Source organism: Oncorhynchus nerka, linkage group LG15 (genome assembly GCF_034236695.1).
Source record: "Oncorhynchus nerka isolate Pitt River linkage group LG15, Oner_Uvic_2.0, whole genome shotgun sequence".
In the NCBI taxonomy this organism is placed as follows: domain Eukaryota; kingdom Metazoa; phylum Chordata; class Actinopteri; order Salmoniformes; family Salmonidae; genus Oncorhynchus; species Oncorhynchus nerka.
Genome location: NC_088410.1, coordinates 32,176,688 through 32,201,656, shown reverse-complemented (window position 1 = coordinate 32,201,656; position 24,969 = coordinate 32,176,688). Strand labels below are relative to the sequence as shown.

The following is a 24,969-nucleotide window of genomic DNA, read 5'->3' as shown; positions in this document are numbered from 1 at the left end:
TCGATTGAAAAGCATGCATTCAGTTTTACTTGCGTTTAAGAGAAGTTGGAGGCCACGGAAGGAGAGTTGTATGGCATTGAAGCTCGTCTGGAGGTTAGTTAACAAAGTGTCCAAGGTGGGGCCAGAAGTATACAGAATGGTGTCGTCTGCATAGAGGTGGATCAGAGAATCACCAGCAGCAACATCATTGATGTATACAGAAAAGAGTGTCGGCCCGAAAATTTAACCCTGTGGCACACCCATGGACTGTCAGAGGTCTGGACAACAGACTGGCAAAAAAAGCCAAGTCCCCTTTTCAGGACCCTGTCTTTCAAAGATAATTTGTAAAAATCCAAATAACTTCACAGATCTTCATTGTAAAGGGTTTAAACACTGTTCCCCATGCTTATTCAATGACCCATAAACAATTAATGAACATCCACCTGTGGAACGGTTGTTAAGACACTAACAGCTTATAGACGGTAGGCAGTTAAGGTCACAGTTAAGAAAAACTTAGGACACTAAAGAGGCCTTTCTACTGACTCTGAAAAACACCAAAAGAAAGATGCCCAGGGTCCCTGCTAATCTGCGTGAATGTGGCTGCAAGGCGTTATGAGGACTGCAGATGTGGCCAGGGCAATAAATTGCAATGTCCGTACTGTGAGACGCCTAAGACAGCGCTACAGGGAGATTGTCCTCGCAGTGGCATACTACGTGTAACTACACCTACACCTCACCTGCGGGACAGGTACATTATGGCAACAACAACTGCCCGAGTTACACCAGGAACGCTCAATCCATCCATCAGTACTCAGACTGTCCGCAATAGGCTGGACTGAGGGCTTGTAGGCCTGTTGTAAGGCAGGTCCTCACCAGACATCACCAGCAACAACGTCGCCTATGGGCACAAACCCACCGCCGCTGGACCAGACAGGACTGTCAAAAGGTGCTGTTCTCTGATGAGTCACGGTGTTGTCTCACCAGGGGTGATGGTTGGATTCGCGTTTATCGTTGAAGGAATGAGCGTTACACCGAGACCTGTACTCTGGAGCGGGATTGGTTTGGAGGTCCGTCATGGTCTGGGGCGGGGTGTCACAGCATCATTGGACTGAGCTTCTTGTCATTGCAGGCAATCTCAACGCTGTGCGTTACAGGGAAGACCTCCTCCTCCCTCGTGGTACCCTTCCTGCAGGCTCATCCTGACATGACCCTCCAGCATGACAATGCCACCAGCCATACTGCTCGTTCTGTGCGTGATTTCCTCCAAGACAGAAATGTCAGTATTCTGCCAAGGCCAGCGAAGAGCCCGGATCTCAATCCCATTGAGCACATCTGGGACCTGTTGGATCGGAGGATGAGGGCGAGGGCCATATCTCCAGAAATGTCCAGGAACTTGCAGGTGCCTTGGTGGAAGAGTGGGGTAATATCTCACAGCAAGACCTGGCAAATCTGGTGCAGTCCGTGAGGAGAAGATGCCCTGCAGAACTTTCTAATGGCTGCAGGGGCAGTATTGAGTATTTTGGATGAAAAGCGTGCCCAGAGTAAACTGCCTGCTCCTCAGTCCCAGTTGCTAATATATGCATATTATTATTAGCATTGGATAGGAAACACTCTGAAGTTTCTAAAACTGTTTGCAGGCAAAAACCTGAGAAAAAATCCAACCAGGAAGTGGGAAATCTGAGGTTGGTCGATTTTCAACTCGGCCCCTATTGAAGTTACAGTGGGTAATTGGTCATCTTGCTCTTCCTAAGGCTTCCACTAGATGTCAACCGTCTTTATAAACTTGTTTGAAGCTTCTACTGTGAAGTGGGGCCGAATGAGTGTGGATTGAGTCAGAGGTCTGCCATCAGTCACGCGCTGGTCACGTGCATTTCACATGAGAGGTATCTCCCTTTCTTTTCTGAAGACAAAGGAATTCTCCGGTTGGAACATTATTGAAGATTTATGTTAAAAACATCCTAAAGATTGATTCCATACATCGTTTGACAAGTTTCTACGGTCTGTAACGGAACTTTTTGACATTTTGTCTGCAACTAGTGAACACGCTTCGTGAGTTTTGATTTGTTTACCAAACACGTTAGCAAAAGTAGCTATTTGGACATAAATTATGGACATTATCGAACAAATCAAACATTTATTGTGGACCTGGGATTCCTGGGAGTGCATTCTGATGAAGATCATCAAATGTAAGTGAATATTTATAATGTTATTTCTGACTTCTGTTGACTCCAACATGGCGGATATATGTATTTGTTCTCTGAGCGCTGTTCTCAGATTATAGCAGGTTTTGATTTTTCAATAAATCTTATTTTTAAATCTCACACAGCGGTTGCATTAAGGAGAAGTATATCTTTAATTCCATGTACAACACTTGTGTTTTCTGTAAATTGTTGTGGCTCTCTGCAAATTCACCGGATGTTTTTGGAACTACTGAACAATGCGCCCAATGTATACTGAGATTTTTTTATATAAATATGAACTTTAATGAAAAAAAACATACATGTTTTGTGTAACATGAAGTCCTATGAGTGTCATCTGGTGAAGATCATCAAAGGTTAGTGATTAATTTTATCTCTATTTGTGCTTTTTGTGACTCCTCTCTTTGGCTGGAAAAATGGCTGTGTTTTTCTGTGGCTTGGCTCTGACCTAACATAATCGTTTGTGGTGCTTTCGCTATAAAGCCTATTTGAAATCGGACACTTTGGTGGGATTAACAACAAGATTACCTTTAAAATGGTACAAGACACTTGCTTGAGGAATTTTAATTATGAGATTTCGGTTGTTTTGAATTTGGCGCCCTGCACTTTCACTGGCTGTTGTCATATCGATCCCTAAGAATATTGCAGCCCTAAGAAGTTGCAGATGGTGGCCACCAGATACTGACTGTTACTTTTGATTTTGACCCTCCCCCCTTTGTTCAGGGGCACATTATTCCATTTCTGTTAGTCACATGCCTGTGGAACTTGTTCAGTTTGTCTGTTGTTGAATCTTATGTTAATACAAATATTTACACGTTAGGTTTGCTGAAAATAAACGCAATTGACAGTGAGTGGACGTTCATTTTTTTGGTGTGTGTAATATATAGGTATATATTATAAATAAAATACAGTACCAGTCAAAAGTTTGGATACACCTACTCATTCAACTGTTTTTCTTTATTTGTACTATTTTCTACATTGTAGAATAATAGTGAAGACAAAATATGAAATAACATACATGGAATCATGTATTAACCCATATTTTTAAAATTTAATCAAAATATATTTGAAATTCTTCAAAGTAGCCGCCCTTTGCCTTTGACAGCTTTGCACACTCTTGGCATTCACTCAACTAGCTTCAAAAATAACTTGTGTAATTGATTTCTTTCCTTAGTGCTTTTGAGCCAATCAGTTGTGTTGTGGTATACAGAATATAGCCCTATTTGGTAAAAGACCAAGTCTCTATTATGTAACTTTGTTTTCAGGTTTGAATGAGACAATGTCGTCCCCTAACCTTATTCTTTCAATAAAGTTCTTGTTTTATTAACAAGTATAGTGTGTCTTTCCTTATCATATGTAAGACTCAATACGTTTTGTAAAATGTCTTGGTGCAGACATCTATTTAATTTACTATCAGGATAAGAAAGTGTCTGATCATGAAAGATTTCCATCGAATCAGACACAAACGCAGAATCAGACACAAACGCAGAATCAGACACAAACGCAGAATCAGACACAAACGCAGAATCAGACACAAACGCAGAATCAGATACTAAGAAAGGTCTGCCTTATTTTGTCAGGGTCAGAATAGAGATACTTTTTTACTGTGAGTTTAACCTTCTAGAGCTTGAGTTGTAGAACAAGAACTTGAAAAGATTCTTAAATGCCACAATTTTGACTTTCGTTACAACCTTGTTTTTACCATCTGTTTACTATGTTATCCAAATAACTAACGAGTAATTACTACTTTCAACAGCAGAAAACATTCTGAAATGTCTAATTCAAGAATGTTTACTCAATTGAAACATTTTGAAACAATTTATAATCTCCAGTATCATCACCAAAGTCTATTTTGCAAAATTATGAAATAGACTTTGATACTGCAGATTATATCATGGGAAGTAGTACTCAGCAAGTAGTACTTAGTGTGTCAGGCCTCTGAGACGCGGTGACCTATAGGCTGCCCTGTAGATAATCATGGCATTCTGCAGTTATTAGATGGCAGACAGAGTATAGGCCAGGATGGTCCACCATGTAAACAGGCTGTTTTAGTCCTGCATCTTCTGGTGAGCTTCTGGTTTCCCAAACTCGGCCCTGCGCCCCCCCCCCCCGGCATAAGGGCTTTAACATGGGCATCTCAACAGCAATCGTTTTTGGAGGAGAAAAACATTGAAGTTAGCCTCCCCCAAACCATTTGTTAAGCTCACTCTGGAAGGGAGGATCTTTTTTAGTCCTGGTTGTGTTCTGCTCTCAAGGGGAAGAATAAACATATTCGTTTTTTTTGTTTTTCAGGTTGTCAGCCCTCAAAGGAAAAGTGGTGAGCAGACGTAGAAGAGGAATGATTGATGTGTGACCTATGAGATGTCTTGATGAAAAAATTATGTAATTCGATAGTCTATTTACTTTCAGAGAAAATCTTTATACGAAAAGTCACTTCTGAGATTGCGGATTTCACTTGGCACCAGAGAAGAGTGTGACATTGGCATCTAAAGCAAAGTCCCCAACCCCCTAGTGGGACGAGGACCCAATTTACATAAGTAACATCTTCAGTTGCTGTAACACGAAATTAGTGCCTCTGTTATGTTCAATTAACTCTGCGGTTCTTGTTGTAATTAAAAACTCCCGGTCCCCTACTGTTCAATAAGAAGCCCTCGCCAGGACAGAAGGAAAGGCAGAAAAAAATAAAAGCGTTGAAAGATAAACTGCTGGTTCATCAGGTTTTCATCAGATCCGACCTTGGCAATCACAATGGAGCCGGGTTCAAGATATCTTTGGAGGAGAGCCACACTATCCATAAGTTGAAAGTTAATGGGAAGCATCAGCTGTGGCCAGTCCCCCGACTCCCTGTTATGGAAGCCCTTCCCAGCTGTTACATGGAGGAAGTGGCGGTTGGCTTAGTTGTAACCCCTTACTACACATTTCTCTTTAAATTGATTACATTGGGGAGGGATTATGTTCTGCTGTATTATGCTAAGTAGTTTAGTTTTTTTGAGGTTAACAATTTTCCAAATTCCCACTCGAGCCTCTGGAGCTTCCTTTGCTCATTGGTAATTGCCGTAATGCCGTAGTTAAGAGCAAGTGGGATGGACCCTCCGTGTTCCGTTTCGCATTACGTTTTTATCTTACAATCCCACTGGATGTGTTAGGAGGGAGAATCAATGAACTTCTGCTGACTAATCACTTGTTTGATTAGAGTTTTGATTGTCCACAGTCCACATGAGGGGGTGTTTCAGGGTCCCCGGTAATACCTCCATAGTGTCTCTCGCTTTTGTAACGGTGCCTCATTGTCAACGATATACTGCAGAGTAGGGAACCCATGCTGTCATTGTAATATGTGGCTATTCTACAACACACTATTTAGCTCCCATGCTTTTATTTTATGCGAGCCATTACTCTTTATTTTACACGGAAGCTGAAGACTTGCAAAAAGTAAAATGCCCATGTGCTTCTCTCTCTCCCTGTAACAGTATGCATCTAAAGTGGTTGTTTTATGGGATCAGTTGCAGAACTATAAGCCATAATCCCAAATGTTTTAAAATTGCTTTCAAATACTTTTTATGTTTAATTCATGAAGTGGTAATATGCAGGTAATAAATCTGGGAGCGAGAAAAGCCAACCCAAACCCTATTCATTAGGCATCTGCACCAGTTACACTGCGTTGTCTTACAGTATAGGTGGTACCACTCTTTGCTTCACTTACTTTTATGTAAAAGGCTTGGCTGTATCTACAGTTTCTTCCAGTGGATGAATATAGGCCTGTTGAATGCTTTAGCTAGCTGGATGAATATAGGCCTGTTGAATGCCCTAGCTAGCTGTATGAATATAGGCCTGTTGAATGCCCTAGCTAGCTGGATGAATATAGGCCTGTTGAATGCCCTAGCTAGCTGGATGAATATAGGCCTGTTGAATGCCCTAGCTAGCTGGATGAATATAGGCCTGTTGAATGCCCTAGCTAGCTGGATGAATATAGGCCTGTTGAATGCCCTAGCTAGCTGGATGAATATAGGCCTGTTGAATGCCCTAGCTAGCTGGATGAATATAGGCCTGTTGAATGCCCTAGCTAGCTGGATGAATATAGGCCTGTTGAATGCCCTAGCTAGCTGGTTGAATATAGGCCTGTTGAATGCCCTAGCTAGGTGGATGAATATAGGCCTGTTAAATGCTCTAGCTAGCTGTCAATCCTCCTTATGTCTATCAAGTTTGGTGCCAGGAGTTCTTCCAGCTCACACATGTACATAGAAGTTGGGGCTAGGAGTTATTTTCTTGACATTTTATGTTTGACATTTTAGTCATTTAGCAGTATTCAAAGTGACCTTAGTGCATTCATCTTACGATGGCTTGGTGAGACAACCACATATTACAGTCGTAGTATGGCCTGTCCCAGAAAACTTAATTAATTGTGAAGCTAACATAAATAAGTGAATATTTTGGTTTCAATGTGACAATAGCAGTTAAAAAATAATGTAAAAAAGGTTGTCCCAAATAGCCAGATTATTGACTTTACCGTGTCCCAAGCCCCAGACATATTAGAGTTCCACGGCACCCCAGTTACCTTGAAACCATGTTTTATTCATCACAGCAGAAAATGTGGCCTTGAATTTTTCCATGTATTTATATATAAAAAAAGGTATGCTCATTAGGCTTGAGGTACGGTTATTTAAGTTTGCGTCCAATTTTGGGACCTTGAACATTAGAATAATCTAAGTGCTCATTAACATGTTGGTAAAGACCAGTTTGGCATGTTTGCATCCAAGTTGGCAGAGCTGCTTACACCTGCAATTTCCAATACAAAGCCCAACAGGCCCAGCTTACTCTAAAATGATCTGCATAAATTACTTCTATATTAAATTCTGCATCCTTGCTGCTGTACTCAGGAAATGCAGTCTCTCCGTGGGGATACCAATTCACTCTATTTATACATAGTGGAGTCATAATAGGCTAATCTGAGACTATACTGCTAGTCCACTTTCAGAGATAATGAACATTTCCTGTCATGAATCCAGATTTGGCCAATTAGCTATATTGACATTAACGGCATGCAACATGACTGCAGTTTCCCCTGTATACTTATACAACCAAGTAGTTATAGATTACTAGGTAGTGTGTTGACTTAAAAAGATCTGAAATCAAAGTTGAATGGTCGCGCAAACAGATTTGCAGGTGTGATAGTTATGCTTATGTTACTAGCTCAAATACAAAATGCAAATAATGAAAAATCAAAACAAGAAATCAAGAAATGACAGAACGAGTCCAATGTAACTATCCAGGGGTAGATATATTAGAGTGAGTATGTGTCAGAATCCATAACCGAACATCACATTTACACACAACCTTACACACGACCTAAGGAATACCACAGCTATGTATTATATAACAATTAGGATGACATCATTCTCAAAACTATAAAGACGCCTCCCAGGTCAGGTGACTGTTTTAAAAGAAAGGAAAAACCACCTGTCTATTTTTGGCCCAAGGTATACTGTAAGTGCGTCTTCAGAATCAAGCATCATGCTGTGGAAGACTGCTCGTGGATATTATAGACTGCTGACAACAATCTGGCAGGGACCGGGAGGCGAAATGCACGTTAGTCTAATGGAGCAGGCTACCCGTGGCAGGAAGACAGGCATGCGTGCAGTGCCTCTGTGAAAGAGTAATTTATCACCAAAAAAAGTCCCAATCAATGAAAATGTAAAGCAAGGCCCCCTTTTATTCTATTTGTGCTGATACCAGCTCAAAGCACCATTTATTGAAGGGGCTCAGAATCCATTTGCAAGCCCCTGGCACAACTCCTAGTCATGTTCCGAGCCGAGTAGCCGACACACATACTGTTAAAAAGGTTCCCTTTATATTGAGGAGCTGGGAGATGGAGACAACAAGGGTGGATGGAAAGCAGTAGAAGAAGTGGAATCGATGGGCACGTGCACCAATTATGGCCGTGATTTAAAATGTAATCTCATAACAGGAGGTATTAAAATACTTTTCCTGCTGAATTAATTTTACATTGCCCAGGTGACTATTCCCAAGTCTGGAAGCCAAATAGTGTGACAAGGTCTTTTTGTAGCTGGAGTGTTAGAGGTACCCTCTTAGCATCGAATACATAATGAATGTAATTTCAAAAGCTGCTGTTTCGGTATAACAAATTCTTCCTTTCCCCCCTTTTTTGTCTCCTGATCGGGTATGTTTTCATACTCCGACACAGTTTATTTCGCTGACGCCAGTGATTTTCCCCACTTAGTCGTCAAAATGCACGGCGCAGCTTGTTAGGGGTAAGCTAGTGTGTCAGCCACTGATAAGGGAAACTTGAGACATAATTCACCCTTGAATCTTTATGGTTCTCGCTAAGCGCTAGCGTTTGAAAGTTCCAAAGGAAGTCTTGATCAAAGTAAATAAGGCTGTGCAATAATGACAGACATTAATCTTTTCATTATGTATTCTACTAATAATATACAGAACTTTTCAATGAACAACAGTACATACCCTGAATACAACAATGCTGAACATCTCTAAGACAAACCTTCAGCCAGTGTTCCTCCAACAATTGACTATTCCTCCTTGTTTATTTAGCAGTCTTTATGTCTTTGTCGAGCGGAGCTTGAGGACCATAAAGACCTCTTTGTTGGATACTAAGGAAAACACACTCAGTGTTTGAATGGCCACTTATAATAAACGAAGACATACAGAATGATGATGCCATGCAATATTAAAGTTGCTATATAATATCCAACTGTTATGGTGTAGTGGATGGGTTCACAGTCAATGATGATGACATAAGGTGGAACTCGTCGACTCGCCCTGATTTAAAGCTAGAATTCTTAGGTGCTACATCCATTTCTGGACTTTTAGATTATTGCTATGTACCTATTGGTTCTTGAAGAATATAACTTATACATGCCTCAAGAGCTTAGTTCTGTTGCACCCCTTCTGAAACCAAAATACAAGCCTGTTTTACTCCATTGTTTGTAAACAATGTAAATGTTACCAAGCACTGTATAGCCTCAAAACATGCTTAAAACTATAATTGTTATCATGTCCTTGCATCTAAATCTCTGTGTATGATTTTGAGTGGTTACATTCCTCCAGCCCCATCCCTCAGTAAACTGTTTCAATTTAAGGACTTAAGCTTTAACAGTGATCACACAAATTCTGGGAGTGCAGTGTATGAAATACCATTTTGTAGCTCTGAGTCTCTACTTTTGTATAATGTAAAAAACACCATTTCAAAAGTTGCTCCATAAGACCAAATCCAGGTGGTGAGTCACATATGAAACTCAGACTGCTGAAAACTTAGACTGATATTGTCCTTCTAATAACCAAAAACTTTAGGCCTTTTACTGTAGTTTATGTGATGAAATGGCATCAGCGAATACTTGAGTGTCAGCTGCATCTTGACACTTCTAACCCATAAATCATCTATGCAATACCTTCCAGAGTGGTTCCTGGGTAAAGCCAAGACTCCCTGTACAACTCTACCATGGTAATCAGGTTTACCACCTGTTCGTATAGCTGTAGGTACGCTGTTTCACCTCCCAGAAATCGAATTATGCATCATTTGATGCCATTTTCACAGCGACGTAATGCAGTTATCCCAAAGGTCTCCAAGCTTAGCCGCTTCACATTTTTTGCTTTATACCTCCGTTGGTGTTTTACCGAGACACTGTTGTCTTTGAGGGTTGTTATTTTTGTGAAGGTTGAGATTTTTTTGAAAGTGTCTTCTCTTTAAACTCTCCAGATTAGTTGGTCTGGTAAGGAGGGATTCGGAATACATTTAAAGCAATCATGTTTAAAAAAAAAAGAAAAAATTATTAAGCCACTGCGCAACAGTTGCAGTATTCTCCAGAGATGTCCGCACAAACCAAGCCATCTGTTCAGACTCATTTATGCACAAATTGCCCTAGCACTTCACTATGTGACGTAAGACATTCCATTTCATTTTATCCCCATTACGTTCATATTCTCTTCAGGGTTTATTGCTACAACTAAGGTTATGTCGTTGTAAGGCTACTGACCAAATAATCTAATTGTACATTTCCTCTTCAGATATTGCGCTGGAGTTACCTTCCATATATATTTACACATGTCATTTAGATGTTAATGTAAAGATTTTATGCTAACACGTAGGCCTACTTATAGTCCAAATAGATTCTACCACGGATGTCATTTGTATGTGAGAAGTAGATGTCGACCGGCATTCTAAAGGCTGTCATGCATTCACATATCGACAATGGAATAAGTTAAGGATGACATTTTTAGTGTTCAGGTGAATCACAGGAGGGATCAGGCTTTAGAGAAGGGAATCGGTCAGAACATGGACATTTTAGTGTTCAGGTGAATCACAGGAGGGATCAGGCTTTAGAGAAGGGAATCGGTCAGAACATGGACATTTTAGTGTTCAGGTGAATCACAGGAGGGATCAGGCTATAGAGAAGGTAATCGGTCAGAACATGGACGGATGAAATTGCAGACAGATTAGATATCAATAGGCTTCATGTTCACGGTGGGAAGGTAATCGGAGAAGATGTGATTCCATCTCAATGGACTCATACGCTCCTTGACCGGCGGTGAGGATTCGCTGATCCCCGACCTTCTGTTTTAAAGGCTAAGGATTTTTAAGTCATGAGATACATGCTATGATACAGCTTCTACCCCCAAGCCATAAGAATTCTAAACAAGACTGATAAATGGCTACCTAGACTACCTGCATTGACCCTTTTTTGCACTAACTCTTTGCACTGCCTCAATGCACACACACTGGACTCTAGCCACACATACTGACACTGACATCCCAACACAGACACACTTACACACACACTTACTCACACACTTTCACACACACTTTCTCACCCCATACACTGCTGCTACTGTCTTCTCTATCCTGTTGCCTAGTCCCTTTACCCCTACCTAGAGTATATGTACATTGCTACCTCAATTACCACGTACCCTTGCACATAGACTTGGTACTGGTACTCCCTGTATACAACCCTGATATTTTCTACTCCCTATATATAGCAAGTTATTTTTACTCTATTTTTATTTGCACTGTGTATGTATTCCTCAGTCACAAATTATTTTAAAAAAAAACTTTAACTCTGCGTTGTTGGAAAAGGACCCCTAAGTAAGCATTTCACTGTTAGTCTACACCTGTTGTCTACGAAGCATGTGACAAATACAATTCGATTTGATCCTGATGAAACGGCTATATCGCAGACTAATACAGACAGACTCTAGGCTCCACCATAAGGTGCGATTCTAAGCACGTCACGTTAATTTCCCCAAATGTAGAAATGCGCCATGCCAGCGACGACGCTAAGGTTCTAGGGCAGAAGAGGGGAAAATGCACATTTTGTCAGCAGGAAATAGACGGTCCAACCAGGTATGATGGCTTCAGAGATGGGGATCAGATGGATTTGCCATGATATTTAATGTGGAAAGCTTTCTCCCCTCCTTTGCAAATTACCCCTTATTGGAAAAATCAGCTGGTTTAACAAATCCATGAGATTAGATTCTGATATATTATGGACAGTGGGGGAACAATAGAAACACAACACTTAGTTCTGCTGAAGAGACAACTGTGTTTGTGCTCTCCCCCAGAATGCTGAATGTGGCTTTAACCCTCTCAGCACAACCGGTCTATAGGTCGTTATCAATACAACGTCACAATAAGGTGCAGAGTGTTCGATTTCCCTGCAGGGGGGCAAGGATCCCCAGTTAAAGGGACTGTTAATTATTTGGTTGTAATATCATCACCTCTTTAAGAGCATACACTCTTAGAAAAAAGGGCTCCAGAAGGGCTCTTTGGATGTCTCCATGGGAGAACCCCTTTTGGGTCCAGGTAGAACCCTTTTGGGTTCCATGTAGAGCCCTCTGTGGAAATGGTTCTATATTGAATTCAGAGGTTCTACCTGGAACCCAAAAGGGTTCTTCTATGGGGACAGCCGAAGAACCCTTTTAGGTTATTGATAGAAAAAAAGGTTCTACGAGTGTAGGCAGAACATCAAATTTCCCATTTATTCCATGCAAAACAATTGCACACATTTAGCTCTATCATCAGTTATACAGCAAGTAACTTTGTTTTTCATAATCAGTAAACATCAATTGATCAGGTAATTTCAGATACGGAGGGTAGCCTCACGATATCTCTCAATATTTGCTAACATAAATTGTATATTTGAGTGTTACAAAATAAGGGTGAGCTATACCAGACGAGTATGAGTGGTTTAGTTTAATTTCCCATCCTTTTGTGGGCTCTGCCTGTCAAGCAGCAGAAGGGCACATTTGCTGATGTACTGTTAATTAATTGATAATGTTTACTTTGCAAACTACCAGTAGAAACTTTTCAGTTGGATAGTAGTAGTAGATCTAATGTGCTTTTTTTCTCCAACTAATGTAGGCCTACCGAGCGAAGTTGGCTAACAGCCCATTTTCAAATTGTTTTTCAGTGTGTTTAATCACAATTGCTGCTGATTGACATGATAGGCTACATTGATTGATGGACCAGGTCTAATTGGCTAGCAGCCATATCGAACACTCTGTAACATATTGTCAAGTTTTATTGATAAGGACCTATCGTTTCCCACACTCATTTAGGAACCTAAATGGACAAGTAAACACACACACACACACACACACACACACAAATGACATCGATAAAGTGATGAAACCACATCCTTTTTGGTAAAGGTGCTAAAATACAGATAGTCAGCGAATAAATTGAGATGTCTCATAGAATCTCACTATCCCTTAATGTACCCACGTTCCACTATATCTCAAAGATATTAACTAAACTACTTAAGCCTTAGCTCATTAATGTATCAACAGTCAATCCAATGAACTGTTCATGTTAGCATTCTTGTTTTCTAAGACATCATCTCTAGCATCTCAAGGTACAATAACAAGGTCAGAAAGTGAACGGGGCGATGCTTCACAAGTCTCCTCTAATCCTCCAACCATCCCATTAGACCATCTCTCCTCTTTCCCTTTCCAGGCAGTACCTAATTGGCCCCTGCATGTTATTTCAGCTTATAAATGATCTGATAGTTAAAAAGAGGCAGTCTTTTTCATAGCAGCGTGGAAAGATGTGAAAGCTCATTAATAAAATCCTGCTGTCTCCGTCATCCAAATTAAGGGGATTTTTTTTTTTTTTTCAAACTCTTCAAGAAGGTCAGACAGCTCAAAATGGGGAATTATACTCGCACACACAGTGTCAAAAAACGCTGCCAGCGGTAGCATTATTCCATTCATCTAATTAGACTAAAAATCAGGACCATGCATCCTGTTAATTGGTCTAATTTATATAATTTCTTCTTTTCAACTGAATGTGGGAGTTTTAGCTGGTTGGAGGCATATTTTAGTGTCAGATCTGCTTGACATTAACACGCAGTTTAATGTGATGTGGGTGGTGTGTCTGCATGACTTTGTGTGTGTGTGTGTGAGAGAGAGTGTGTGTATCTGTTTAAAAAGTCATGCTGTCTGTCCTTTAGCACTCATCACCAGCCCTGGTGTCAGATCCTATGATGTCGCATGTCGACGCTACTCTGTCAAATAACTTCTTTCTCCATCACCATTGAAAGTCTGATTCTCACTGTAAATTCCCCATCACTCTGAATTCCCCATCGCTCTGAATTCCCCATCGCTCTCCTACAAAGGTGTACCATGCATTTACATGTATATGACCATAGAACAGGTCAATAAGTGTCAATTCCATTTAGAGGGTTACTCAAATCATCATTTGTTTTGCTCTTAAAGTTCAGCGAGATATATTGACTGTGTATTACTGGGCAGTAATAAGGCATCAATTGTATTATCTCAGGGGAATATTTGCAAAGGGGATCAGACCAGATGTCGAGGGAAGTAATTTGATGTAATTTACTAATGTTTGTGTAAATATCCCGAACATCTACCTGTATGACAGACTGTGTGACGACAGAAGAAATGTTTCATGTTAGCCAACTGTAACACGCCCACTGTTTTAAAACTTCCAATCAGTTTGTGGTGAGACAGGACATCCTTGTCTTACCACTGATTATGCAGCCGTCTGCATAGATTCTGTTGGCTCAGTCGTTGTTTACCTATGCAAAGATATATGATCTTGTGTTTGTTTATACTCAACACACATCTGGCAGCTTTGGCAAACGTCGACTGGAAACTGTAACGGCAGCGGCAGAATGCCTAGCATGTTAAACACTTCACGTTTTCTCTTCTGGCTCGAAAGAGCTGGGATTGGTCTGCGTTACTTAAGTATTACCCCCTCTTTTTAACACATTGCTACAACTATAACGCTAAAATAGTTATACACTATGACTGACTTATTTACTTGACTTATTAATTTTAGCTCCCAGTGGAGCAAAGAGCCTCAACAGTGTTTCTCCACTTAATCCTGTCTGCAGTAATACACTAAAGATATACAGATCTAAGATCTTAATTTGATCACTCTTTTGTTTCTGACAATTTTCCTGTGCCCGCGCTAACACGTGGTTGTATTATAAACAGTATTGCACTTTTCACGTAGCCTACTTTTGGCCAGCTAATAGCTTAACCACTGATCAAGCAACAAAAATGTACTAGAAGTTCAAACTCTGTTGTTGCAGGATTATTTTCCTGTCACATTATAGGTCAAATTAAGATCCTACATCTGTATCAAAATATACTGTAAGGGGATAATTTGTGAGTGGAAAAATGACAGCATCAACAACTATCCAGAATCTACCCAAAGACACAAACATTGCTCACTGCAGAACTCAAATCCACCACCCAGATTCACTCATTCGATGAACACCAGGATTTTCATGCCGTTTTAGCCTCGTCGCATGTTAGCCGCCACCCCATAATCTAGTGCCTAGCGCTAAAATGGCGGATGGGATCCTTATAGCAATCATCCCATAGCATGCTGATGGGCCCTGACGTCTGCTTGCTCCAGTTAGCTCCCTGCCTCTAGCCTAGCCGTGGAAATCTGTCTCGTCTGTCTATTTCTGCACATCAATATGAAAAAAAAGAGCTGTGCCTGCCATCACCATCGAATGCCGGTACAAAGAGATGGAAATGATTGGATTGTGGAATGGAAGTAGGGATGAGAGGAAGGCTGGAAAGCTTGTTTGGGTATGCACAGAGACTGGATGTATACTGTATTTATATATAAAGTCAGTCGGGGAACAAACTAGCTGTGGTTCTGATGAGTCCTCCTTTTTGTGTAAGTACTGTATCTGCACTCGTACAAAATAATAGTGTTGAATAGTTTCAGTAACATTTATACAGAATCATTACAACTATTCCCGAGGAACCCAAATAATGATAGATGGCAAACCACTGTGGACATTTGCCAAACACTTGAGAAAAATAAAAAAGTATTATTATTATTTCAGACAATTCTCATTTGCCCTTCATCTCACTTGAAATCAAGAGAAGTGGCTAGTTTGTAGTACAGTGGATTCCGTCTCATACATGGGTAACAATGAACTTCTGTGACCTCGCCAAGTCAATACATCCACTTATTACTAATTCCATCTGGTAAATACGGTGGACAGTACGATTGGTAAGCTAAGTGCTGAATTGGCAGAATTTGGAATGCTGGAAATGAATTTCAATGAGTGGATCAGGCTTTTTTTCTTCATTTCAGGTATTCTCTTAACACCCCTTTGCTAATAATAACCATATCCCCGGGATACACACAATTAATTACATTTAACTGAACTTTGCGTAGTTGTATAGTACATATTGTACAATAAAGCCGCTCTCTACATTTCTGTAATCATAAAACACATTTCAAATAAGAATTCCCTGCACGTGTTTTTCAGATTTATAATGAATTTCTTTGGGGGCCCACAAATCAAATTAGCCGGCGACCTTTTTACAGTTAGCATAGATTTGAGATTGAAGATTTAATCATCAGGTAACAACTGTCTAGGGAGAGGGAGTTTAATTTCACAGTCAGTGTCAAAAAGGACAACTTCATGAAGGTTTTGTTTCAAGTTTTTGGGTTTAAATGCATCAATTTAGAATGGTATTAGTACATACTGAACAACAGAATGTTTTTAGAGTTTATTAATTAGTATGCTCAATCTCTTCCACTGACACTTTTCTCCACAGACTGGGCTGAACTTTTGTCCCTGAAAAGTAAGCAGAATGTCCCTATCCGCTATCTTGTACACTGTATTCTGCAGAGCAGCTTATTTTAGCCGTGCCTTTCAAACCGGACTTTTCTCCCCTGCATTACAAGAACATGTGGAACGATCTGCAACAAAAAGGTCAGCTTCCCTTGGCTTTCTATGGATCCTGCCTCAGTCTTTGTCCATTAGTCAATAGATAAGACTTTAAACAAGTTATGCGTCTCTCAATTGTTAATTCCCCTTCCCATAATCTCCCTGCTATCCCTAAGGACTCATGCGCTCTCCTCCATTTTAGCTGACCAAAGAGAATCCCTTTCCCTTTTTCCCTTTCTCGGGCCTATAGAGGTGAGTGGATCTGTGTGTGCTGCCGTTTGTATATGTGAAGTCACAATAAACAATAAATAGACAAGAGGATAAGGGGAGTGGAGGTTTATGTCCTACCAATAACCTCCAGGGTTTATTGCTTTCAAATGACTCGTCACTGAGGAGTTCCTTGTATACGGTAGCCTCCTCTCTCCATGAGAGATTGAACAACTCCCCTCCCAGTGGCCTGGCCTATTAATTTATGCATTAACTTGGACGCAATCCAGTCTCACATTTCCAAAATGCAGCCAGTCATCAGCTCTCCAAGCCCAAATAATTATTCTAAGTAATTGGATATAGTGTCAAGAACGCCATTAAAAACAGTAAAGGGGGGCCGGCGGACGCGGGTCAACCAACCAATCAATCACTCCCGATCCCGAACCACTAACCAATAGGGACCTCCCGCCTGACCGCTACACAACAACTCATTATTGTTGAGATTTTAAATAGCCGTATGGTTCCCCCTGGACTTGCCCAGGCATGTCCCTCTGTAGTAAACAAATACACAACGGCTCACTAACCCCACTATTTACATGATTTACTGGGACATCTATGCAAAGGTCAACGCTAAAGGTGTCGGGGCAATTCCGAGTTTAGAGTACTACTGTTTGTGGCGTGGAATGCGCCCCCATATGATGATATACCATAAGTAATCAAGGAGGTGATAGAGGCCTATAAATTGTACTTGAATGGAGTTTACATTACAGGGAAGGTGAGGCTATTTATTTAGCGCTGTGTTGAAAGGAGAGGCCTTGGGGAGACGGACATTGATCGTGTTCGCATCATGTCCCCTGTATTAACCCCTAGTTAATGACACTGTTCAGATCAATGAATCTGATTGCACCCCCTGTAAATGGATTCGGTGGATGGTAGCCAATGAGATCGTCTCCAGATGACACTTTAGAAATGGGTGCCATTGACTCGACAACCGGTTGCGTTTTCGCCCTTGCTGGCTACAGTGTTGGTCTCGTCTGGTCCTATCAATCTTTTGGTGTTTCTGGCCCGAGCATGGCGGCTTCCCTTCTGTCCTTGTTTGTTTGTGTGTGGCCTCCTCAGCCAAGGCTGGTGCTAACGGCCTGGCCTTGAGTGATTCCCTGTGTGGACTGGGTTGAAGTCTTGGTCAGATCTGACGTCATGGGGAGATTGATCAAACTCCATTGGACTGTGATTGAAACAAGAGTTCTGTCTTCTCCTTCCTCTTGTTTTTATTTGTTTTGTTTTATACAGGAAATATAGAGTATTCTGAATACGGCTATATCTCTAACATTGACGACATTGTTGACTATGCTGAATACTGCTATATCTCTGACATTGATGACATTTTTGACTTCTGAATGCCATACATTTTCTTACTGTAGCTTATACAATGCTCCCTTGTGCTGAAATTGAGTGTGCCTATTGGTGTGCAGCACGTGTCTCCTATTCTATTACCAGAGTATGAAGCTCAGCAGCAATTGCTCCCGTATTGATACAGCTTTCTGTGTACACGCTAGAATACGGCTTGTTCCAACCCCCCGGGGATCCGTTTTATCATCTCATTACAGTGACGTGCGAGACAAGGTTAAGACCCCCGTTGATTGCAATTCTCATTCCTCTGTGTTCTCGTTGCCAACGGCTATGTCTTTAGCCACCGCGTCAAACTCAAGCACACTTGAAAAGCTTGTTTCTCATTTGTATCGTTTTTATCCCTCAACAGATCTACTTTGGTTTGTCTTTTTCCCCAACATGTTTCTTTGACGCAAATTAAGCTCGTGAATGATGTTGATATTGAGGTGCCTCACACAATGCTTACACAACAGAGCCGAACAACAACAAAAAGGTGGTCTGTCATGGCGGTGGTGATTGCAACGCCAATAGTAGGTGGGTGGTCTGTGATGATTCCAAGGGAGGGAAGTGTTGGTTTAGACTGTGGAGCTGTACTGCTAATCACATGCAAATGCTGGGAATCAGGAGTCTTTGATTCTGAATAATGGGAACAAAGCGAGAGATTGACAGAGAAGAGCTTGTTAGCTACTACCACCATCTCTCTCCCCCCTCTCTCTCTCTCTCTCTCTCTCTCGCTCTTTTCCTCCTTCGCTCTCTCTCCCTCTTCCCCCTTCGGTCTCTCCCTTCTTCTCTCTCCCTCTTCCTACTTCTCGCTCTGGCAGCAATGCCTGGAGGGACTGTTCATCTGCCTTCGGCTCCTACTACTCAAACTACCCGGCCCCAAACTGGAGGCAAATCAAGTGATCTCAATGAGACAAAAAGTGGACCGATTATTTTGCCTCAGAGGGAGAAGAATGCCTTTGCCAGATTGATGGATGGATAGATAGATGTAGCTTTGTAAATACCTTTTATTATCCAATTTGTGAGCTGATGCTACTTCTGAGGATGACCATCTGAATAATTAATCTGCAATGAGCGAGATTCTTCTTTAGCTTCATCACGCTCCATCTGTCAAGTAGTGTAGCGACTGTAGTTAATAATCTCACGTAGGTTGTGTTGTTAACACACGGGGAAAACAGCCGCTAGACTAGCCTCTTGGGCCTCTGCAGTCTAGTACCAAAATCCAAGTCAGCCACAGCATTTTACTCATAGACACGGTTTCGCATCCAGTCTCATCGTTGAGTATGTCTCTGTTGTGTAATGCTTTCATATCCACACCTTTCTGTCACCGTTAAACATAAAACTTGATATTCAACTCGTCGAGAATCATATACCCACAGACGTGTCATTCCCATTCAATACCACTAGAAACTTTGAGAGTGTCTTGAGTTTCATAGTGCTTTCATTTCCACCTTTCTGTCACCGCTAACATAAAACTTGATTTTCCACGTTGACAGTTCAAGGTTTTATGGGTTATTGCAATATCCCCCGGGGATATGTGAGCGGGTTCATTGGATTAACATTCATATATTCAGTTTTATTTGTCAAATGATCAGGAGTGAACAACCATATTCCTCTCTCATGGCACGGAAGTGATGTACTATATTTAACCAGTGGGTGGATTGTAACCTACTTTGGAAGTTAACTCAATTGTTGGAGCTCTGGCTTTTCATTCTACGCAGGCAGGAACCTTACCTACTTGGGATAATGTGAATAGTCCCGTTATCTTTTGTCTGGAGCGAGAGTGTCCATGAATTCAATTTCAATAATTGTGTCAAGTGTTATCTTCCCCTTATGGCAAAGTACTGAACAGTGATTTATTACCTGAATCAACATTGCTTACAGACACATCGTTCATTTGAAGACCCACGTGCGCACATTCAATGTGCAGACACACACACACACACACACGCTCATTCGTACGCACACACACGCACACACACCAAAAACAATAGATTGTTTACAATCTCTGCAGTCTATATGCATAATTCATGGCTGTATACAGTACCAGTCAAAAGTTTGGACACCTTCTCATTCAAGGGTTTTTCTTTATTTTTACTTTTTTCAACATTGTAGAATCATAGTGAAGACATCAAAACTGTGAAATAATGTAGTAACCAAAAAAGTGTCAAACAAATCACAATATATTTAAGATTTTTCAAATAGCCACCCTTTGCCTTGATGACAGCTTTGCACACTCTTGGCTCTCTCTCTACCAACTTCATGAGGTAGTCACCTGGAATGCTTTTCCAACAGTCTTGAAGGAGTTCCCACATATGCTGAGCACTTGTTGGCTGCTTTTCCTTCACTCTGCGGTCCAACTCATCCCAAACCATCTCAGTTGGGTGATTGTGGAGGCCAGGTCATCTGAAGCAGCACTTCATCACTCTCCTTCTTGGTCAAATAGCACTTTCACAGCTTGGTGTGTTTTGGGTCATTGTCCTGTTGAAAAACAAATGATAGTCCCACTAAGCACAACATATATATATATATATATATATATATATATATATATATACACACACACACACAGTAGCTCCATGTCTTCCCCTGCAACAGTTATCACGCTGTGAAGAAAGTGAATCCTGCCATCTAATCAGGTCATTAGCATTGTAGGTGGCAGTCAAACTACGGCAATGAAAATCTGCCTTTTCACTTTGGATGTGTATTAGTAACTTTAGTCTTCTTCCCACCATGGTGTGTCTTTGTTTCTGTTCTTCTGCTGATGGAGCTAAACACATACAAGCATGGCAGATAACAGCTAAGTACATCAGTACAATATAACTTCTTATTAACATAGTATCCAACCTGGAATACACATATCAACATACCATGTCCAGCCATGCATTTTGACTAAAACCCTGGGGGTATGTCAACAAGTGGGTTTACAACACTGAATATGTTGGTCTTAAAGTATACAGAGAACGATATCACTGTGGTTTCTGGGTAATATTGTCAGAAAAAAAAAGAAAAAAACATTTTAACACAAGACTAGCTAATTAGGCCCCAGAAATAGGCATCCCAAAACCCAGAACATTACTATAAATGTTTGGTATTGATACTAACATTTCCTACCCTGGGACATTGCTCTCAAATGACACATTTTGATCCTCAATGGAGACAGATTTTTGGTGGGATATCCAAGAATTTGACAGATGACTTGAAAATCAAGGTTTCGCAGCTACATTTTACTTTCATATCTGGAATAGGCATGGATTGTGAAATATTTCCAAAATATGAGATGACAACGGCTAATCCTACAGAGAGAAGGCATGTTGTCACGATGATCCCTCCGGAGTTTGACAGATTCAGGTTTTTGAACATCTAGGAAGATGAATCATGTTAAGATATGATATTTATATATTTGACTTGTTTTTTTCTCAAGAACATAATAGATACGTAGTGTGCAGAGGTGTAATGCATTCCTTCTAGATGTAAAACACAGAAGTATTGAGTGCGTGTGGTGTTCACCACATGGTTACGAAATTGCATCTTGAACACTCTAGACTCTAGAGTGCATCCACCTACTACAGTATCTGAATATCTGAGACGATACCTGAAAGATTAACGAGAGTGTGGAATACGGGATTGTACTTTAGCATGCAGTCAGAAAGAAACACGACAACTCTCTCTCTCTCTCGTGATTACAATTTCGTGAAAGACATACAGAAGAAAAAGGGGATTTCAGAAGTTTTTTTTTTATGTGAATGCCCTGAAGTGTGTGCTTAACATGTCTCATTTCTGGGAGTTTCACAGTCAGACAAAGCTGTGGCTAGGATCCTTATGTTTTCTATTTTTTTTACAGTTCTGCGCTCTCTCTTTCTTTCTCCCCTTGTCAAGGACAATCGCCAGATAGCAGGAAACACAACGAGCCGTTTTCTGGCAACAAAGGCACCCAGTGTGTGTGCGTTTTCTGTGTGTGTGTTTCTGTCTCTCTGTGTGTGTATTTGCGTGTGAAAGAGAAACTCTAAGCACTTAAGTCTTTGCAGAAACACAGCTGTTATTGATCCGCATCCTGAGCTCAAACCTCTCTTTGCATTTCTAATACCCCCTAAAATTCTGCCAACCAGAGACTTAGCATAACATTTGCAAACTCCCTCCAACTGGCCTCCAATGCACTTTGAAAGTTTTACTTATTAGAAAGGGGACACTTATCTTAATAGAAACCTCACCAGGCCTACCACCTCAAACATTTTCTGAACCCCAGTGACTTACTTCAATGTGGGGTTTTCAGCATAATGCATCCCATAAACAGAGCTGTCGCCTCAACCTGCCACAGCCACGTAAACCCAGACACCTCCCAAGCTACTGAAAGTCACAGTCCTCCATCTTCTCTCCCTCAAACAACTCCTAACTGCTTCTGGTGGAATGACCTTCTTGTTCTTCTTCACTCCCTCACACAGCACTCTCCCCATCGTTAGTCCTTCTCAGATATCTTCATTTTTTAAAAGTCTGTCTTTTCCTTCTATTGCTCGGCAAGGTAATATTTACAGTAGGAGTCTACCCACGGGCCTAATTGGCAAGCTCGGTAATGTAGCATATGCACTTTCCAGCGGGGAGACCATCTGACACGGACGCACGCTGATGGCCACCCACATTAGGCTCCATATGTGGCAGACAGAAGGGTCCGCATGCACACTGTCCTTCAGCTAATGATGCCAGCTACACAGCCAGCCCCGCCTGGCCTGCTCCGCTTTTACAGCTCTGCTTACTTTGCTTTTAAAGGACTTTATCTGCCCAGGTTATTGGTTGTTTGGGCGAGGTGATAGAGAACCTGGCTCTAGTACACAGAAACAGGCGGAGGTGGAGGCATAGGCATGGAGTACAGAGATACATTGGTACAAGGGCACCTGCTCTGTCAAACAGACATAGAACAACTGAATTTAGAGGTTTGGTAGAATTTAGGAGATAGCGAGGAGGGATAGAGAGAGAGAGAGAGAGAAGCCTTGTGGAGGTGGTTGTGTGTGGGTGGGTGTGTGCGCGCCTTTGTGGGTGTGGGTACGCGCCTGTGTGCAAATTCCCCCTCCAGCTGGCCAGCGAAATGGACTGGGTCATTAGCATGCATTGGTCTCATCTGCACATGTAAGGTTATTCATCCCCTGGGGTAGTTCTCTCCTCACTGGAGTATCTACCACTCAGACGCTTAGAGGAGACACCGGGCTACATTGTGAACAAACCCTTAATTTATAGGAGTTTTGTGTTGATGGGTTCTTCTCGCTAACCTAAACTCCTCCACAGGTCGACCCAAAGCAGCAGTGTGTGTGTGTGTGTGTGTGTGTGTGGGGGCGGTATTGGTTTGGTGCGTTCCGAGGCCGCAGATGTTGCCTCATACATAATGCAGGGTGATCAAAGGGGCCTCACAATGTAATTCCCCGCTGCAGAGGTGCATCTGTTCTGGCGTTGTAACTCACTCGCGGGGCCCCCACGCTGGCGGAACACACTTCACAAAGTCACACAACTCCCACAGTGACTCCTCCTCTGCCACGCCTGCCTCCACAACATGCAGCGGGAGGTCGACTCAAAGGTATCCGAGGGACAGGGAAACAGTTGGATGTTGCCATGACGCAGCGTGCAGCCAAGGAACATTGTGTAGCTGGTCTTGGAGACGGCATGTACAAATTGTTTATAGGCTCCTGTTGTTTTGTTTTTGGTGTACACTATGGACTTTTTTCCTGAATATGCATACAGTGCAGTTTCTCTTGAAGTTTCAGTCCGCCTATGGGTGTTTGGAGGGAGGAAAATAAGCTATGTAGATTATGCTAAGGTCATCTGGATGACACAAGGCTGATAAAGATGGACATAAGACTGCTGGATCTGTTCGACTTGTCCATGTCGTTACTGACCTCTGTGTTGTATGACATCTACAGCATTTTGAACAATCCCAAAACTGTCAAATCCATGACGTCATTCTCCAGGCGATTCCACACAGTTAGCAACATGCTAACAGACAGCAAACATTGCGTGAAATGTCAGGGGTCTATAGTACCATGTCAAAGTAGACTGGTAAACTACAGGTGTGCTTGGTGAATAGCTCCACCGCCACAAATTTCAATGAATTTGAAATATACCTCTAGTCATAAAGTAAATAGATTGCGAGTGCTTCTGTAGTTCCGTGCTTCTGTAGTTCCGTAGTTCCGTGCTTCCGTAGTTCCGTGCTTCTGTAGTTCCATAGTTCCGTGCTTCTGTAGTTCAGTGCTTCTGTAGTTCCGTGCTTCTGTAGTTCCGTAGTTCCGTGCTTCTGTAGTTCCGTGCTTCTGTAGTTCCGTGCTTCTGTAGTTCCGTGCTTCTGTAGTTCCGTGCTTCTGTAGTTCTCATTCTGCTTCGGGCAGAATGTGATTTATCTGTCTTTTCATTTTCCCCGAAGACTTGGATCGACCCAGATTTTCCTTCTAAAAATCCCATGCACTTTAAGGGTGTTACAGTTATAAAGAATATTTACAGTGCCGCGTTTAGATTGGATAGGATATGGTTAAGTAATGAGCTCTTAATAATTAGTCGTCACACGCTGTTCGTCTGATGTATCTTTTAGTTCCTTTCGCTGACAGTTCAGCTGAGCTTGCTAGTCAGTAGTCAGATCCCCTGAACAAGCTAGGTGGAGGACACATTTTGTATAATGTATTCTCTATCAGGTAGACTGTGAGTTTCTCAAAGACGGAACTATGCCTTTTTCATGTGTGGCTACAGAGGCTACATATCCAACGTTTAATATCTTTCTATCTGTCCTTTCTGTTTTCTATTTTGAAAGGATGTGATGAGTGATTTTAGAAAGTATGGAAGAAGCATCTTGTATTACACAAGTGATCGTGAAATCAAGGGACACCACTTCAACGTGGGAAAGGAAAGAGGGACACGTAGTCAGTTGTACAACTGAATGCATTCTACGGAAATATGTCTTCCACATTTAACCCAACCCCTCAATCAGAGAGGTGCGGGGGCTGCCCTAATCAACATCCAAGTCGTAAGCG

General features: G+C 41.6%; 1 pseudogene; it reads left to right on the top strand.

The window, feature by feature from the left end:
• Positions 1 to 24,969, top strand: part of LOC115142430 (VPS10 domain-containing receptor SorCS1-like) — a 163,861-nt pseudogene that overhangs the window by 49,473 nt on the left and 89,419 nt on the right.